Here is a 19,932-nt window from a genome sequence, read left to right as displayed (position 1 = left end):
TTTAAGTAAAGAAGTGACATGATGAGATTTTGTTATAGAAAGAGAATTTTGATAGCAGTGTGAAAGATGAGCTATAATGGAGAAAAACAATAGAATCCCCAATTAAGGGAGTTTTGTAGTAATAAAAGTAAGAAATGATGTGCAACTGAAACAAGGAAGTGTGATTGGAGGTAGAAAAGAGAAGGTGGATTTGAAAGAGATTTCTGAGATAGAAACAATAGATTTGGGTAATTTAAATAATGCGATGAAATGAGTATAGAAGACGTATAAGCCAGGGTAATTCTTGGTTCTGCTGTGATAACAAATAGAAACACAGAGAAGACTCTTCTCCACCTTCCCATCATCTCCATCCTTCCAAGTGTAAGGAAAAATATTCCTTCTGAAAGATCCTCATTCCTCTTTTTCCAGTAAGGCGGGAAGTGGGACAAAATTTCCATGGCCTTATGCAATTTGGGTGTCAGGAAGGAAAAAACATAGTAGAGAGGTGCCTGGGAAGAAGCAAAAGGTGTGGAGATACGCCTCTACTAGGTGGCCGGATCTTTTATTCCTCTTAATTCCCTCACTGTTATGATTCCAAATACATACCATTCTGCTCGTGTTCATTCCTACCCACTTGCTATCAGTGGAACCTTCCTGGTCACCTAAGTCTCCTGCTGACCTGGAAGATTGTCAGCAGCTTTGTACTTTCTGGATATGAGCATGACTTTGGCCATGCTTTTTCCACCTTCCCCTTCCCCAAGCTGAAAACCAAATGTCTGGTCCTTTTCTATTTCCTAAATAAATCACAATTTTAAGCATGACAAATTTAGAATGAGAATATGCATATTTTATTCCTATATAGGTCGTAGCTAAAGAATGTCTAAACAGGGAGTGACTATTCACAACCTAATTAACTGAAGTTCTGGATATTCTTTTACTGTCAAATATATTCCCTGAGTTTTCCTTAGTTTATTTCAGCCAGAATATCCTGTTAGGAAGCGATGCTAATCTTTAAATTCACAAGTACAAGCCTACTGGATCAGTATTTCAATAGAAGCCTATCTTCTGTCAGCATTTTCATGAAAAAGAAGGCTCTCATGAAAGTATATCGTGGTACTTAAGCTCATAATTGCCTATGCTTTGCCGTGAGGACAGGACTCTTGATAAATGATTTCGGTAAACCTTAACATAGACTTCTCCATTTGGGGAAAACACTAAAGCTGTCACTTTTCATGCTGAAAACTGATGATGACTCACCATAGCTGGATGGACACCTTGGGAGTGAGCGGAAGACAGTGGAAGACCGCATGGCTGTATCTTGGGCCATTCCTTTTGAAGCTGGAGATTTTGTTATCGTTTACTGTCAGCCTGTTCTACCATTATTAGTCAGAGCCTGTGTTGACCAACTTTGCTAAATATAACATTATGTTCTTTCCTCGTTTTAGGATAGGAAAAGTAGAATAGGTAACAGTATTTGTCAGACTACTTGGCTACCAGTTCATCTGCTCTGAGTGAAAATTGTCTAGAACCTTCCTGGCATGCCCTTTCCTCACTTTGAAGGACAAGTGTTGAAACAAGGGGTTTCTTGGGACCCTCTTAACAACAGGAGTGTGTTTGGGAGCACCATGATACCAACTTCTGCTTAAAGCCGCAGCAGCTTGTGCTATGATGCCCCTCGGGTTCTTCACAAAGATTCCCAGTAACATTTTCATGGGAATGGCTTTCACCATGAAGGCAGACCTGGCTTGCTGTGTGCCACTCAAGGCTTTGCACACCAGTGCTTCTGGATGGCCACAGGGGTGATTACAGCCGGCCCCTCCAGCGTTTCTTATTGGTGACCATTTACCCAGGATATTCTTTGCCTTTGCTATTCGTCCTGATCCATCACTAGACAGTTTCTTCCTCTAATATCAATGATGGTCTTGCCATTTTTGAAAATGAACCATTTTTCCTATTCTAGTCCTCAAAATACCATGAGTATAGTATAAGTGATTAACATAGTATAGTCATAGGTGATTGCTGTGGTCCCTTCCTGCACTCAACAGTTAATACTCTTTTGACTTTTACTGTTGTCATCAAATAATGGAATTTATTAAGTGCCCAAATATAAAAATGATGCAGCCTCTGCCTATTGATGATTATAACCTAGTTGAAGTTGTTTTGTGTTGTTATTTCTTTCCTATTACTAAATCTTTTGATTTATTCATTGGGGAAAGAGTCATATGCATTATCTTGCATTAAAATACAAATGAGTTTCCAGTTAAGTTAAAGCAAAATTCAAGAATATAGAAATATCTGGAGTCTGGTCTCTCATTTTAAGCTTACTTTGCAAGTTTGATAATTGAAGGAAATCATAGCTCTTATTGTATAATTATCAATACTGAATTTTAGGTAATATGTAATTAGATTTTGTTGTCCTATTACAAACACCTTAGCAGCCAATTTTAGAAAATTTTAGTTCATCACATTTTTGCTATATGTGCTTATACCTAATCATAATTCCAACCACACAGCCCTCAATCTCTATAGTGTTAATAGCTGTCAGTCTTCTTTGACCAGTCACTATGTGCCAGGCGCAGTGCCTAGCAACTGAAGTTTATTAACCTCCAGAATCCTCACTAAAACCCTATTCAGTAAGTTCTTTTATTATTTCCATTTTACAGGTGAAAAGGTCTTACAAAAATTAATCAACTTAACCAAGTTTTCATTTCTAGACTCAGGTATGTTTGGCTTTAAAACATATGCTTGTCACCACCGTGTTTTACTGTCTAATCATGAAACTAGAAAGTCATTGTCAAGCTAGGATGAACCTTAGGAGCTCTGTCTTACAATCGCTGAAACAACTCACTGGTAAATATTCTTGAGGAGAAGGACTCAATGAGTGTAATCATGATTTTTGGTACCCACAGCAGAAGGCATGTCGTAGTAAAGGTCCCTGGGTTTCAGAACCAACCTAGCTACACCGCATCCCTTCCATTGTTAAGTGTCGGTGAGTTCACTGTCAAACCCCTGACCCCTCCCTTCTTCTAAAGGAGCTGGAGTTGGAAAAGGCAGCCTCCAATTGTGGAGGGACAGGCTGGGTTGATTTCACGGTCTCCTGGGATTATTTGAAGTGAGGACCAAGTGGGCCACTAGGTTACCTCTGACTCAGCATTGTCTGCTTCAGATTCATCTGAGCAAATGGGTGCCAAGAAATTTGCAGGACATTTTAACCTACTTTAAAAAAAATTTATTTATTTATTTATTTATTTAATTCATTTAGGCTGCGCTGGGTCTTAGTTGTGGCATGTGGGATCTTTGCTGCTGCGTGTTTAGTTGCGGCATGCGGGATCTTTAGTTGCGGCATGAGGACTTCTTAGTTGTGACATGCGAACTCTTAGTTGTGACATGCTCGTGGGATCTAGTCCCCGACCAGGGATCTAACCCTGTCCCCCTGCATTGAGAGCATGGAGTCTTACCCACTGGACCACCAAGGAAGTCCCTATAACCTACATTTTCACAGTTAATGCTCTCAGCAACTCTGTCCTCACTTTAAAGAAGAGGGCATTGAGACTCTGAGTGGTAAGAGGACTTGCCAGTGGTATGATTAGAATTAGGGACTGGCTGACATGAAACATTGGTTCAAAGCCTCGAGTCTTCTCAGGGCCCCTCATAGCTTCCCAGGGCACAAGCACCCCTTCTACACACCTCTGGAACCAAATCTGAACACTGTACACTCAGGTTGTTTTGAAGTTCATCAGACTCTCTGGAAATTCAACATTTTGCTAATTTTCTCAACTACGCGTTAAGAGGAAGTTAAGGTTTGCTCTTTCCCTTTGAGAATAAAATGCTTCCATCAGGTAGTGTTTTCAGAGTTTCCAGTGTCCTGAGATCTTAAAAGAAACTTTTTGCCATCTTAGAGTGGTTACAGCATTTTAGAGTGGTCACAGCGTGGACAGCAGGAGCCCCGTCTGGCATTTCCACCTACCATGCTGACTGGGGCCTGGATCCCATGCTCTTGTGATAACAGTCTTTGTTACCATGTCCTGTAGAACTGGCATGAGCTCTGGTCTGCCTTTTGCTTTGGATATTTGTGAATCAGTGGGATTTGTTTTCTGTTCAACTGCTTGGTCACAAGGGAGGGGTGGGAGACAAGGAAAACTCCCTCGCTTTCCCCATACTGGTCTGACCAGTTTAAGGTGAATAAGCCCAGAGAGATTTCTCACTTTCTACTTCCCACCATCAAAGTAGGCAGTGGATCCAGGGGTATGTTTGCAAAGGGCAGCTGCCTGGTGCCTCCAGGGCAGCTGAGCAGGAGTAGTGAAAGGAAACCCAGCCTGGGGAGACCCACAAGTGTTCCATTTCATCCTGAATTCAGACTGAGCTGTTCAAGGTCATGCACAGAAGCTGAACTAGTGACCCACAATTTGATTCCTACACATTCAAGATGTTTGAAAGACTTTGCATCCTCTGCTCTCGGCTCCTGCCTAAACTTCCCCAGTACGGTCCTCTCTACCCCCCAAATTTCACACAACACCCAGTCCTTTGAGTTGTAAGAATGGCTTCAGTTTTAGGGGCCTCTGGGTGCCAAGGTGAACAAGGCTTTTGGGGGGATTATTGTCCCCTTTCGGAGTAACATCACCAGACAGTTAAAATAATTTCTTATCGCTAGAAGTATCTTTAATCATTCCCAGCTTTATGCTTAGATGGCAGCTGGAGAGTACGTTCTTTTTAAAAATTTTTAAGAGATGATATTAATGAGATGAATAAGCTAGGTAAGGGTGAGCTTTCTGGAAAGAATGACTAACAATAAAAATATTTTCTCTTTTATCAAAGTGTTGCTGGCTCAAAGGACACAGGCAAGGGAAAAGAAAAGCAATAACAAACTGTAAGCAGGGAGAAACTGACTCTGAGATCACCTTACTCTGAATCACTGCAGAAGGCAACGCTAAATACTCAGAGTAAACACCACCACTAGCACCGATCCCCATGGTTTCTTGGTCCTCCTAGCCAGCACAGTCTTTCAGCCTGAGTCCTGACTGATACCCTTTTACCTGTATATTTCTTTTGCTTTTTTAATCTCACGTACTTTTTTAACCTGGTATTATATGTGACATTCTGTTAACTTTTAAATTCTTTTGGAATAAGGTGAGAATATAAATAAAAACCAATACTTTCCGTGTGTGTATATATAAATTGTAAACATAAATGATATATTTATATAAGTATAAAACAGATTAACAAATTAATAACATAATAGCTTATTCACCAGTAGTGGACCTTCTCTGTCTCTGAGGTATATTAATGCACTTGTTCTCTACCTGCTTGTAATTTAGAAAAGCTAGGGAAATTTTGAATATATGGTTTCACAGTCCAGACCTACTAAATCAGTATCTGTCTGTCTGTCTGTCTATCTATCATCTGTCTTATCTCTGTGGATTTAATCTCTACAGGGGGTCAAATACCACTTGACTCCTTATGAGCAGTGATTGGAAAAGAATCATTGTGGAATTCCCTGGCGGTCCAGTGATAAGGACTTTGCACTTCCACTGCAGAGGGCACGGTTCCATCCCTGGTCGAGGGACTAAGATCCCTCAAGCCGTGCAGTGCAGCCAAAAAAAAGAAAAAGAAAAGAATCATTGTTTCTTGCTCACTTATTCACCTCCATCATTTATTTATTCATTATATGACAAATGATTTTTAAAAATTCAAGGGATATAGAAACAAAGTAAACACATTTCTTCTTAAAGAATGCATTACTTGATAACTCTGAGTCTTCAGAAAACATAGCTGAATTAATGCCAGGGACCCTGTAAGAAAAATCCCTAAACTCATACCCTTGAAGGAATTCCTCCATACTTGGTGAACATGGTAGGGAATATTCCCATGGTTAATCTGCACTCTGGATTTTGCATGGCCCAAGACTTCATTTATAGTGTGAACCATCCTCTTTAATTAGCTCCATATTATTAAATAAGGAAAAATTGATTCCCGTTAAATAAACAAATGGTAGATATGAAAAAAATCCAGACTATAATCTTGTCTCCTAAATATCTTCATCTATGCCTGGAAGAAGTCATTTTATTTACGCATACTATTAGTGTATACTATTTCATGAGAAAATCAAGATTTTCCAGTTTGCTTCTAAGAAAAAGCAAATGGTCTTCACCATGTTTGTATTTTGTTTGAGGGTCATAAGTGCGAGTGGCAGGCGACTCAGATGAGGATGTGTTTACACGTATAAAGTAAATGCAAACTCGTTGTCAGAAACAAAGGTGAGTGACAAATTACAGTGCATGAGAGGAGGAGATCATTGAATCTTTTTGAAGTATACTTTACTGGTTCTTCCCCTGGAATGAGTCTTCACAATAGTGCACATTCTTACCCCTGTGCACCTGAGGAAGGCATGCATAGAAATGAAGAACACTCAGAGGAGCACAGTCAGCATATCATCTCTTTCACCACTGCCTTATTGCTTGAGGCAAAGGGAAGAGTAATTCATGTGTTATTTTCTGTCACAGCATTCCAGTCCTGCAGAAATACCTCCCCCTCCCCCTTAAAGATTCACATGGCCCTTCTCCCTCACAGCACTGGCTACCAGCTCCTTGTTTTGGTTGTATGGTGGGGATTAGGGAACACAGATTCATCAATAAATAAATGTTAAGAGCAAGAATAGGATGGATTAGTGCAAGACACTAACAATCCAAAGATATTACAAGCTATAACCCATCTCTGCGGACACATATAGTAGTCCTGTTGAAATAACTATCATTTTAGTTAAGAACAATAAATCTCTCCTAGTTTAAGTGATAGGTGGTGGGCAAAAAGAAAAAACAAATTGAGAAAACAGAATTCACATAATTTTGAAAGGAGAGAGTTGGCCAAATTCTAAAATTTAAAATAAAACCCACAATAATTGAACCCTAGTAGATAAAGTCCCTAAAACATCAACCCATCCCGGTGAGATGTCACCACGTAATTTGGAATCTTAGAGTTTACTGGTTCAGGATATCAACTTTCAGTTTAGTCCTTCAAGAATTCCAGGTAAGCATGCTATCTTAGTAATGGAACAGAAGACTCAAGGATTGTATCTGTGGCCTCTGTAGTGTCATATAGGAGTATTTTTAGGAAGAATTCTTTGCATTTTATAGATCCACATTTTAAAGGCATGGCCATGAAAGGAGCAAGAGATTTTCTGATTTCCAGAAAACATCAATAGCTCTGCCATTTTTGTAAACTTCCGTTCCATCAGACACTACGCTTCATTTTATTTTTTCTATTTTTAATTTTCAAGCCACTTTATTGAGTTATAATTGACAAAAAGTTGTTCATATTTAATGTATACAACTTAATGAGTTCAGCGATAAGATATACCCATGAAATCATCATCACATTCTATGCCATGAACATATCCATTCCCTCCGACTCTCTTCATTTATTATTAATGTTTTCTGCGATAAGAACAATTAACGTAAGATCCACCCTCTTAGCAAATTTTGAAGTATATGGTACAGTATGGTTAACGATAGGCCCTCATTCACATAGATCACACCTTTTAAACACTTACTGCATTAATATATTCACTTAACTTGTTTTGAGTTATTATACTGTGTTAAAATGTAATACAGTATAATACAGTAGAGAAGACAGAAGTAAGCCTTTGTTTTGAATTCTAAATTCACCATAAATCCAATTCCTAATCATTGCCTTCCTCCATCCCATCCCTAACTCAGCTGTACATTTAGTAGGGCACAAAGACACTACAGAGTGCTGGCTGGCCTCTCCGAATGGAACTCTCCTAAACTTCAGTTCTCCTCCTGCAAGTCCCACCGCCGCACGTCTCCCACCCAACCCCGCATCCAGTACAAATTATTGGTTATCTCCTCTGTCTCATCCCATTATTGTTAAAGTTTCTGTGGTCCCTTGCCTCTCTTCTTTTCTAATCTTCACCACTCTCGTTTTCTGACTGCCCTTTTTCTCTCTCTTCTTCACTTTTCTTCCTATAGTATTCATCCCCTCCTTCTCCCCACTTCACATCACTGCCTCCTCCTGCTTTTGTGCTAATGCTGTGTGGCTTTTGTAGCCAGCACCTGTTATTAGCAATGTGATAATCTTTTTGTGTTTTTTCCTGTGTGGTCAGCATAGTGAGCAAAGACATCATCTTATCTTGTTTCTAGTATTTGGCTCAAGAACTGTTTTTGTCATAAGGTCTGGTCAGTGGCTTTAAAGTGTTTTCTTTCCTTATACTTCACCACACACACACACACACACACACACACACACACACACACACACACACACACACACACACACACACACACACCCCTTCAATGAAGAGATACAATTGGAGAAGGATAGAGTGGAGAGAAAAAATAATGTACCGGAACAATATCTAGTATGAAGCAATGGAGAGACTAAGCAGTTAGATTACTCAATTATTAATTATTTCACCAAAAGAAAATCTCTCAGGAAGATCACAATTTACTTTTAAAAATTCTCACCCACTTGTGTGTAACTGCAGGCTGTTATATTGCCCTGGACGCACTAGTTGCCTGCATCTACTCTCCCGTGCATCCGTTTTCATAGGTCCAGTTATGGAGTCTTACTGGATAGATTTTCATTTCCTTTGTTTTCATGATTATCTGGGGATTTCCATTATAATGTTCGGTTCTGTAATTTTTCTCCAATAAGACTAGTAAACTATTAGATATTATATACATATATGTCTATGGATTGAGTGTGATGGATTCTTTTTAATGTTTTGTTTTGTCTTGAAAACAGTTATAGTATGACTCCTTAGAAGGCTCTTTTTAATATGCAAAAACATCTAATCTGCTTGGAAAGGCCCGTAGGAGCAAAGATAAATAGAAAGTTTGTACTGTAAAATGACAGGTAGATGTTTAGTAAAAAACAAACAAAATACCAGTTGGTGGAATGAATACCAGGTGGATCTCTGCTTGTGTAAAACCATTATCATTTATAGTATATAGTCCACCAAGGCTCTTTATAATAGCTTAAAAGAAATATCTAAGCTGCTTTAGAAACATAATTGCCTGGAGAAGAATATCAGAATCAAGAGAAAAGTCTAAAAGAAGAGACTTTTGATCCTTTGAATTTTGAAATCTGACCCTGCTATTTATGTGATACCATTCTTTTGACTAAATGTAGCTATTTAGAATTCTTGTCTCTATTCAGAGGAAACCACAAAATAAATATTTACTTCTCTTTATATACTTTCTCCCCAATTTTTTTTTTTTTGGTACGCGGGCCTCTCACTGTGTGACCTCTCCCGTTGAGGAGCACAGGCTCTGGATGTGCAGGCTCAGCGGCCATGGCTCACGGGCCCAGCCGCTCTGCAGCATGTGGGATCCTCCCGGACCGGGGCACGAACCCGTGTCCCCTGCATCAGCAGGCGGACTCTCAACCACTGCACCACCAGGGAAGCCCTCTTTATATACTTTTCACTTCGCAGACTCTTTGTTGTAAAATCAGTGCTTTCTAAACCTGACATTGGTATCACCTGGGGAGATCTTAAAAATACAGATTCCCAGGGTATACCCTAGCCCTAACTCTGAACCTTCAGGTGGGACCTGAAAATGTTTATTTTAACTTGTTGCCAGAGAGAATTCTTATGGAACCATTCAAACACCAATCTTAATGGTTTAGGAATTAATAAGTGGACCCTGAAGAAGACATGATGAAATGCTAGGAAGAAAAATCAGAATGGCTTCTCTGTCCATATACTACCACACACCCCCAACACACACACACACATACACACACACACACACACACACACACAAGAACACATAAATATGTGTGATGGCTGTGTGTGCCTGAGGGGACAGTAACTGAGCTAACCCAGAATACCCATGTCTGATCAATTCCAGTTACAGAAATAGCCGTGTATAAATATCCTGTCCCAAACGTGTTTGACCTGCCAAAGTTCGGTTTACTTTTCCAGTTGAAGTCCTCAGAGGACACAGTGCTCTGGTGAGTTTGCTTTGCTTTCAGAGTCCCTGGACTTCAGGCTATATTAGGGTCCTTCTGTCCCTGGGACATTTCCAGGACCTGGCTCCTCCAACAGCATTTTCATCACCATCTGCTTACGTCTCATCTCCTCCTTTGGGCCATTCCGGAATCCTGGACTGAAAAGCACCCACCAGCTCAGGGATACAGACCCTGTTTGTTTGTAGACCTCACTGGAAAGCCATCTCTATTAACACATTGGTATGGATGCCAGGAATAGTGGGAGTGAGTGTTTTTAGTCTTTTCTAACCAGCTGAGTTATCTCATTCTTTTTCCCAAAGAAGATTTAAAAAAAAATAAACTGCTGTTTCATAACTTCAATTTGACCTTTGATTTGGTGTAAACAAGAAAGAAAGGTGAGCAGGAGAGCAATAAGTAGCAGTTAGCTTGGAGATTCTCCCCACTTTGGTTTTCATTTGTCAAGCACATTTTCCAAGAAGCTTTTAGGGGCCAGCCTGCCCAGTAGCCAGGGCTGTTGCCCCCTGTGTTGCCATTCCCTCCCAAACCTCACTGAGTTTTTGTCTCCAGACGATTTGTCCCCTCTGCTGAGGAGGGGGGTTAGAACCAACATTATTAATAGAAACATGTAGTTCAGAGTCACTTCTGTGTTTGCTTAGATGCAAGCATTTTTAACAGCAACTCAGTTTAACCCACGTGATGCTATGAGGCTAGGCAGCAAGGCAAGATGCCCAGGCAGAAGGCCGTTCCAGGTCGAACAGGCTGCCATCTACAGGCCAGTGAACAGGCAGGAGCCGGTCTGCCTCCAGCAGGGGGTTAGCCACGTGAACACTAGCTCACCAGGGCTGGCTCACAGAGCCCCTGCTGGCACTCCAAGGGGACAGGACCTTTTCTCACTTGGCCTTGCTGAAGGTAGACTGTTAGCTGGCACCCTCAAGGTGGGCCATATCACTGTGGACAGATCTGGCAACTGACCTTAGCTCTGATTTCTCATGTTAGACATATGGGAACATATTTAATTGTCTCTATAGTCAATTTTGGGCCCCCTAACTACAAAAGTAAATTTTGCATTCAATATTTATATATTATATACACAGACATGTACCCTAATTTATGGATTCTATATAATTAATAGTCATTATGCTATAATTTATCAGAGGGCTGGAGCTAAGACACAAGCTGTGGATTCTACTCATATCTTCTCATAACTGGGACCTGAGGGGACCCCTGTTCTTCATAGCAGCTCAGCTGACATGAAAAACAAAAGGTATTTATCTAGAATCAAAAATTTTAAACCTGTCTCTAAATGTTTCTGAATTTTCAGCTGAAAAAGGAAATGTTTAGTTGTACCTATGAGCTATTTGGTTGTACATAAATGGAAAGAAACCCAAGTCCCTGATAATTCTAAATTTACTTTAAAAATGTAGTTATATCAATGCAGTATGTATGTGTGGACACCAGTATTATTCCACTTCAAATTGTGTGTTCTGTGTATGAACCCAAACACACACCTTGGGTGTTTACCTTTCCTGCTTACCCAGGCGAAGGAGCCCCCCACTTCTCAGTCCACTAAGTGTTTGAGTAATTCAGTAGTCCTCTCCTCGGGTTCTGTCAGCAATCAATAAGTTGAATTCTATCCGTCTCTCTAATGATCTCATGTGAAAGGCCACATAACACTTTCTCTTCCTTGACCCTCATCCTGGAAGTGATCCACACTTGGTAACTACTAGCACATCTTCCCACAGCATTTGTAATGCAGTGGGCCCAGCCGTGGACAAGCATTTAATTATAGACGACCATCTGTTAAATTTAAACTTCATCTGCCAGCAGGTTCTTGGCAGTCTGAGGAAAGCTTTTTCTAAAGGGAAATGGGAATTGCTCATTGAATGGCAGCAGGGGAAAGACCTTCTTGAATCCTTCCCATTTTGACACATTCAGGTCTTCTGAGTCAATGCTTGAAAATAACTTCAGTGTCACTTGACTTCACAACTCAAGGAGAGTTAAATGTGCCCCAGAAATTTTCATCCATCTGGTATGGATTATTCAGGCGTTTTTTGTTTGTTTGTTTGTTTTTCCATACTAGTTTAGGCTTCAAAGACAGTAAGCTAAACAAATGACCTAAGGGACAAGAACTGACCAAATGTGGGCATGATTTCCCATGTAATTTCTGACTGTAATTTTATAGTTTGGAATCAACCTCATATTGTTAAATTAGAAAAAATACTAAAGTACACGACAAGGGGTTGACCATTCTTCTTTCTTAATGACACTTGGTAAGTCAATTCTTACCTACTTCCAGAATCTTTCAGTGGAGCTGCCATGCCACAGCTCATCTGGGAACAGCAGCCCAGGCCACTGTGTTTAGTGCTTTTCAGCCTCAAGATATAGCCAGAGGTAAGCTGTATCTTGACTGGATCAGAGGGGAACACCAAAGCCAGCAGCCCAAGGCTGTCCAGCATTTTATCATCTGGTTGATATAGAAGATGAACAACCCTAATCCTCTGTGTCCAAATTACCAGTCACTCTACTTCTTTTATTCTAAGGTGAACACCTCCTTTGTGGTATTTTACATACCTGGAATCAGGATGTCATACAGTCTCTGTGTGTATTTATTGTAATTATATTTCCTTCTCCTACTAGGTCGTATTAAAATGATGGTACATTATATAATCAGTAATGTTTTTGAACCATGGTGATGTAGTAACTAGAAGTGGGAACTGAAGCTTCAAGGACATGAGAAATTCTTTGAGATAGTCAGGACCACAGTGGAGAGTAGGCCAAAGTATCAGTGAGAAGAAGGTATGAGTAGGTAAAGGAAGCTGGCCAGTGTAGAAAAAAAAAAAGAGGAAATGAACATGCAGAGGGACACTGGCCACATGGGCCTTAGAGGGAACAGAGGCAATAATAACAGGTTTCCAAGTCCTCACAACAGTTCTTAGCCTTGAAGTTCCTCCAGTAGATTTTTGAAACAAAGACCCCTAGGAGAACAGGGGAGAAGGTAAACTTAACTAAGTCTCTTTTGCTTCTTAGCAAGATTCTGAGATTCATATTCTCAAAAGATTTGGGGGATCTTTGAGAATGATAGACTCCTATGCCCAGCCTCGTCTCTCATTACAGAAAACAATTGAATGCTGGTGGTTCTCTGGGTATTCTGATTGATAAAAAGAGCATAAAGTTGAAGTTCACAGCTGGATTCAATCCCAGTGAAGAAACAAAGACTGAACTTGAAAGAATGGTCCCCTCTGCAATGGTTGGCCAATGATAGGTTGGAAAATGAACTTTCAGGTATGTCAGCATGTATGATGACAGAATCTTTTGGCCCAGATGAGCTCTGTGATTGATAGTTGATGGAACTCTGAGGCTAACTCAGTGAGGTAATTCAAGCTGAATCACACGTGGGTGTTCACAAGTTTCTCTAGAGAGTGGCCTCGATTGACTTTCTCCGATTACTCTATTGCAGCACCATGTTAATTGCATTACAACACTTACCACAATTTGTTCTTATCTTATTTGTCTGCTTGGATATCGTCCCTCTCATTAAAATATCTGTCTCGTTCACTGCTGTATTTTCAGCATTGAGTTGCACATTATAGGTACTTAATATATATTTGTTAGATGTGGAAATGATAGGAAAGGTAAGTGTAACTGGTATATTGAACATTGATAGCAAGTCGAGACCAATTTTATGGATTAATATAGGTAAAGCTTTTTAAACATAGTGACCACTGCGTTGAGTGACTAAATAATAATGACCATTATTATTTCTCATTATTGCCTATTCCAACTACTCTCTCAACTTGTTCTCCCCACCCTGGATGAAACCTTGGACAGGTTTCTTAGATTTTCTGGTAACTCCTGTTTTGGCAGATGTCCAAGTCTGTCTTTGTCATTGGTGTGTGTGTGTATTTTATAAAGACCCCACCTCATCCCTCTAACCACAGTTCCCTTGATTCAAGCAATGCCTCCTGCAGTGGTTATTTGTAAGCTGCTCTCCATTCCTGGTTTTTGACCAGTCCCTCCTCTGTTGGGGTGTCTTCACTATCCGGGAAAACTTCTTGGCCTCACTCTCTCTCTGTGACCGCATTCGTCTCCTCTTCTCAAGAGTCCACATCTGACACATATCAAACTAGGAGGACAGGCTCTTCCCATGGCAACCACTTCTCCTGCTACCATGCAAGGCTAGCCATGGCCCCCAGCTCTCCCATTTAGATTTTCCCAAGTAGGAGTTGGATGCAGTTCCTATGTTCTCAAACTCCAAGGGATACATGTCGAGTTCTACACGTGGTTCTCTTCAAGTTTCTCTTCAGTTGACTTGAGATAAGGGGAAGAACTCTCCTGCCCTTCCCCACAGGAGGGGATGGACATCACAGCATACCAGAAATCTTCCCATGACATTCTTCTCTACCAACTGCTTCAACTTCTCGTGTAGGTAAGAGGTAGTTGATAGGAAGATGTTGGCAGGACTGTTTTTAGAACCTCTTAGCTTGCTCTGCATAGATAGTCAAGTACCTGGCACTTCTTTGATCATTCTTGGCCTTTGTATCACATAAAAAGCTGGGAAACCAAGAATCCCAATTTGACATCCTGTTACATGAATATAGATAAAAGTGGTAACTCCTATAAAGTCTTGTTACACAGCAATCTACAGTCAGACTGATCCTCATTAATAAGGGATTATCAAAGCCTTAATTGGTAAATTCTAAACTGTTGTCTATTCCAAGTCCTAAACCTAGGGAGGGTTATGATTTAAAAGGGATGGAAAGCTAAGGTACAGTAGAATTTGAGGATTTCTTTGCAACTGAGATTAGTAGAAGTCAACCAAATTTAAAGGATGAGATATACACTCCTGGTTTGTAAACACGTGGCTGATGGAAACATGAAAAATCTAATTTAAATTTCATGAACAAAAACTGCTATAAGTTATTGATGGTGGCCATTCATATTATATAATTCTTTGCTCTTAGGCCTTTTACCAATAATTCTTCTAAAAGCTTGGCCAAACAACTACATTTTTCTATTAAGAGATATATAGAGAGATAACGCTAACTTGGTAACACTTTTTCCTTATAAATTAATAAATTGAAAATGTGGCTTTTTATACTGAAGTTCCTAGATTTGATCAACACCTATCAAACTTGAGTATAAGATAAGTTGACTCTGGCGTAGCCTAAAGAATATAGAGAATTTTGTAGGGATGTCTGATCATGACTTGGAATTGTTGGGTCTGAATTGAGTTTTGGCTTACTTTGCCTGAAGGTACCTGCAAGAAACTTTGAGCACAGATACTTGAGAGGTCAGTGGGAGAGGTATAAACTGGTACCTCATAGTGTTTTGGCAATGGTTTTTGAACATCCTAGCAAGGGTTGGATAAACACTGTCAAGTGGGCCATTTTAAGGGCTAAAAGAATGCAGGGTTCTGTTGGTGCTTTAAGCAATGGGAAATAGCCCCCAGGGCTAGACAGCTTTCTTCGGTAGGTTGTAAATGGTATATAGAGTGAGAGCTCATGGATACAGCAGTTGCCCAGATGAGGTGGGAGATCATGAGCAGAGGCCCAGGGAGAACAGCAGCATGTAAAGGGCCTGCTTGAACACATGTGAGGCTTCCATGGGGAAACCCAGAAATACCTTGGGGGGACTTTTCAAGGGACCAAGTTCTTACAGTTCTATGAGTGAAGGCAACAAGCCTGCAGAATTTGAGTCATAATGTCAGTGTAAATTATTTTTGCCCACAGTTTGGTTGCATGAAGTTCTGGACCCATGGCACCAGACCCAACATAGTGGTGGTCAACTACTTCGTGCGTTCCTGCTAGAAAAATCCATTGCCCTTGCTCTGATCTTAGCAAGGTCAAGCCTGAAGAAAAATTGTATTATCTTTTTCAACCTATGTCCCATTTTTGAAAATCCTAGCTAAAGCCATTATCCGATAATTAATATTTATACTTTAATAGAAGATACAAAAGAAAAAAGCCCTCAAAGATCTAGAGCTGTAACAGTGGAATGACACCATTTGTCCTGAGTGCCTCTCCTGAGAGGCCAACATAAAAGAAACTCCCTATTATGGGAGCCAGGAGCAAGGAGGAAGGTTGGACGTAAGTCCAGGACTCTCTCTGGAATAAGTGAAATAGACTTCAGTAAGTTCCCAACATCGAGGTGCTAAAAGCCACAAAATGAGTCATGCATTCATATATCATCAAAGGTAAACTATCACCAAATGAATCAAAATTCTTAAGCCACTGAGGTAAAAGAACAGTTTCTGAGCTAACACTCTGTCTAGGCAAGCGTTTGAGTTTTCTCTTGGATGGGTTCCACTCTCATCAGCCTGCTTTAGTTGGCAGACTACACAGCTGTTGTCAGAGAGTGGCACAGGAAGGGAGATGCTGAGATTCCTTCTTCCAGTTTGATTGGTATGAGTGGCAAATAGTAAGCAACAAACATCTCACTGACTCCTTTCCTCTGATGGCTTCCTGATGGCCTGAAGCCAGCGGATGATGTGGGCATTGGCTGTTCATTCTGAGAGAGCCTTGCCCTGACAGGTCTGCTAAATTCTTCTGCAGCCAGGCTTTCCAAAGATACTCTTTATTGTGTGTGTGTGTGTGTGTGTGTGTGTGTGTGTGTATCTATTGAGGTATAATTTATATACTGTACAATTCATCTGTTTACAATTTAATGTTTTTTACAACAGTATATTCACAGAGCTGTGCAACTATTACCACAACTTTAGAACATTTTCGTCACCCCAGAAGGAAACCCCATACCTATTACCAGTCACTTTTCCTTTCCCTTGAACCCTTCCAGCTCCTGGTAACCACTAATCTACTTTCTGTCCTTATGCATTTACCTATTGCAGACATTTCATAAGAATCATACAACATGTGATATCACACAATATGTGGTATAATTTGTGACTTGCTTCTTTCAGTATCATAATGTTTTCGGGGTTTATCAATGTATGTATCAGTACTTTATTCTCTTTTTTGAATAAATAATATTCCAGTCTACGAATATACCACATTTTATTTATCCATTCATCAATTGATAGACATTTGGATTATTTCCACTTTTTGGATACTATAAATAATGCTGACATTAGCACTTGTTTACAAGTTTTTATGTGGACGTACGTTTTCATTTCTCTTGGTATTCCGAGGAGTGGAATTGTTAGGTTGTATGGTAACTCAACATTTACTCTTTTGAAGAACTGCCAGACCATTTTCCAAAGCAGCTGCAGCATTTTACATCTCTCAGCAGTATATCAGAGTTATAATTTCTTCACATTATCACTAACACTTGTTATCTTTTTTTTCTTTGCATTTTTTTTAAACATCTTTATTGGAATAAAATTGCTTTACAATGGTGTGTTAGTTTCTGCTTTATAACAAAGTGAATCAGCTATACATATGCATATATCCCTATATCTCTTCCCTCTTGCGTCTCCCTCCCTCCCACCCTATCCCACCCCTCTAGGTGGTCAGAAAGCACTGAGCTGATGTCCCTGTGCTATGTGGCTGCTTCCCACTAGCTACGTATTTTACATTTGGTAGTGTATATAAGTCCATGCCACTCTCTCACTTCGTCCCAGCTTACCCTTCCCCTGCCCCGTGTCCTCAAGTCCATCCTCTACATCTGCATCTTTATTCCTGTCCTGCCCCTAGGTTCCTAATAACCTTTTTTTTTTTTTTTTTAGATTTCATATATATATGTTAGCATACAGTATTTGTTTTTCTCTTCCTGACTTCACTCTGTATGAAAGACTCTAGGTCCAACCACCTCACTACAAATAACTCAATTTCATTTCTTTTTATGGCTCAGTAATATTCCATTGTATATATGGGCCACACCTTCTTTATCCATTCATCTGTCGATGGACACTTAGATTGCTTCTTTGTCCTGGCTATTGTAAATAGAGCTGCAATGAACATTGTGGTTCATGACTCTTTTTGAATTATGGTTTTCTCAGGGTATATGCCCAGTAGTGAGATTGCTGGGTCACATGGTAGTTCTATTTTTAGTTTTTTAAGGACCCTCCATACTGTTCTCCATAGTGGCTGTATAAATTTACATTCCCACCAATAGTGCAAGAGGGTTCCCTTTTCTCCACACCCTCTCCAGCATTTATTGTTTGTAGATTTCTTGATGATGGCCATTCTGATGGCCAGTTTTGCTTTGCACTTCTCTAATGATTTGTGATGTTGAGCATTCTTTCATGTGTTTGTTGGCAGTCTGTATATCTTCTTCGGAGAAATGTCTGTTTCGGTCTTCTGCCCATTTATGTATTGGGTTGTTTGTTTTTTGGATATTGAGCTGCATGAGCTTCTTGTAAATTTTGGAGATTAATCCTTTGTCAGTTGCTTCATTTGCAAATATTTTCTCCCATTCTGACGGTTGTCTTTTCATCTTGTTTATGGTTTCCTTTGCTGTGGAAAAGCTTTTAAGTTTCATTAGGTCCCATTTGTTTATTTTTATTTCCATTTCTCTAGGAGATGGGTCAAAAACGATCTTGCCGTGATTTATGTCATAGAGTGTTCTGCCTATGTTTTCCTCTAAAAGTTTTATAGAGTTTGACCTTACGTTTAGGTCTTTAATCCATTTGGAGTTTATTTTTGTGTATGGTGTTAGGGAGTGTTCTAATTTCATTCTTTTCAATGTACCTGTCCAGTTTCCACAGCACCACTTATTGAAAAGACTGTCTTTTCTTCATTGAATATTCTTGCCTCCTTTATCAAAGATAAGGTAACCATATGTGCATGGGTTTATCTCTGGGCTGTCTATCCCGTTCCACTGATCTATAATTATGTTTTTGGGCCACTACCATACTGTCTTGATTACTGTAGCTTTGTAGTATAATCTGAAGTCCAGGAGCCTGATTCCTCCAGCTCCGTTTTTCTTTCTCAAGATTGCTTTGGCTATTGGGGGTCTTTTGTGTTCCATACAAATTGTGAAATTTATTGTTCCAGTTCTGTGAAAAATGCCATTGGTAGTTTGATAGGGATTGCATTGAATCTGTAGATTGCTTTGGGTAGTATAGTCATTTTTACAATGTTGATTCTTCCAATCCAAGAACATGGTATAACTCTCCATCAGTTTGTATCTTCTTTAATTTCTTTCATCAGTGTCTTATAGTTTTCTGCATACAGGTCTTTTGTCTCCTTAGGTAGGTTTATTCCTAGGTATTTTATTCTTTTTCTTGCAATGATAAATGGGAGTGTTTCCTTAATTTTGCTTTCAGATTTTTCATCATTAGTGTATAGAATTGCAAGAGATTTCTGTGCATTAATTTTGTATCCTGCTACTTTACCAAATTCATTGATTAGCTCTAGTAGTTTTCTGGTAGCATCTTTAGCATTCTCTATGTATAGTATCATGTCACCTGTAAACAGTGACAGCTTTACTTCTTCTTTTCTGATTTGGATTCATTTTATTTCTTTTTCTTCTCTGATTGCTATGGCTAAAATTTCCAAGACTATGTTGAATAATAATGGTGAGAGTGGACAACCTTCTTTTGTTCCTGATCTTAGAGAAAATGGTTTCAGTTTTTCACCATTGAGAATGATGTTGGCTGTGGGTTTGTCATATATGGCCTTTATTATGTTGAGGTAAGTTCCCTCTATGCCTACTTTCTGGAGGGTTTTTATCATAAATGGGTGTTGAATTTTGTCGAAAGCTTTCTCTGCATCTACTGAGATGATCATATGGTTTTTCTCCTTCAATTTGTTAATATGGTATATCACATTGATTGAATTGCATATATTGAAGAATCCTTGCATTCTTAGGATAAACCCCACTTGATAATGGTGTATGATCCTTTTAATGTGCTGTTGGATTCTGTTTGCTAGTATTTTGTTGAGGATTTTTGCATCTATGTTCATCAGTGATATTCACCTGTAGTTTTCTTTCTTTATGACATCTTCGTCTGCCTTTGGTATCACGGTGATGGTGGACTCATAGAATGAGTTTGGGAATGTTCCTCCCTCTGCTATATTTTGGAAG

This window comes from Grampus griseus (genome assembly GCF_964374135.1).
Source record: "Grampus griseus genome assembly, chromosome: 2".
Lineage (NCBI taxonomy): Eukaryota > Metazoa > Chordata > Mammalia > Artiodactyla > Delphinidae > Grampus > Grampus griseus.
Note: the sequence above shows the minus strand (reverse complement) of the source record.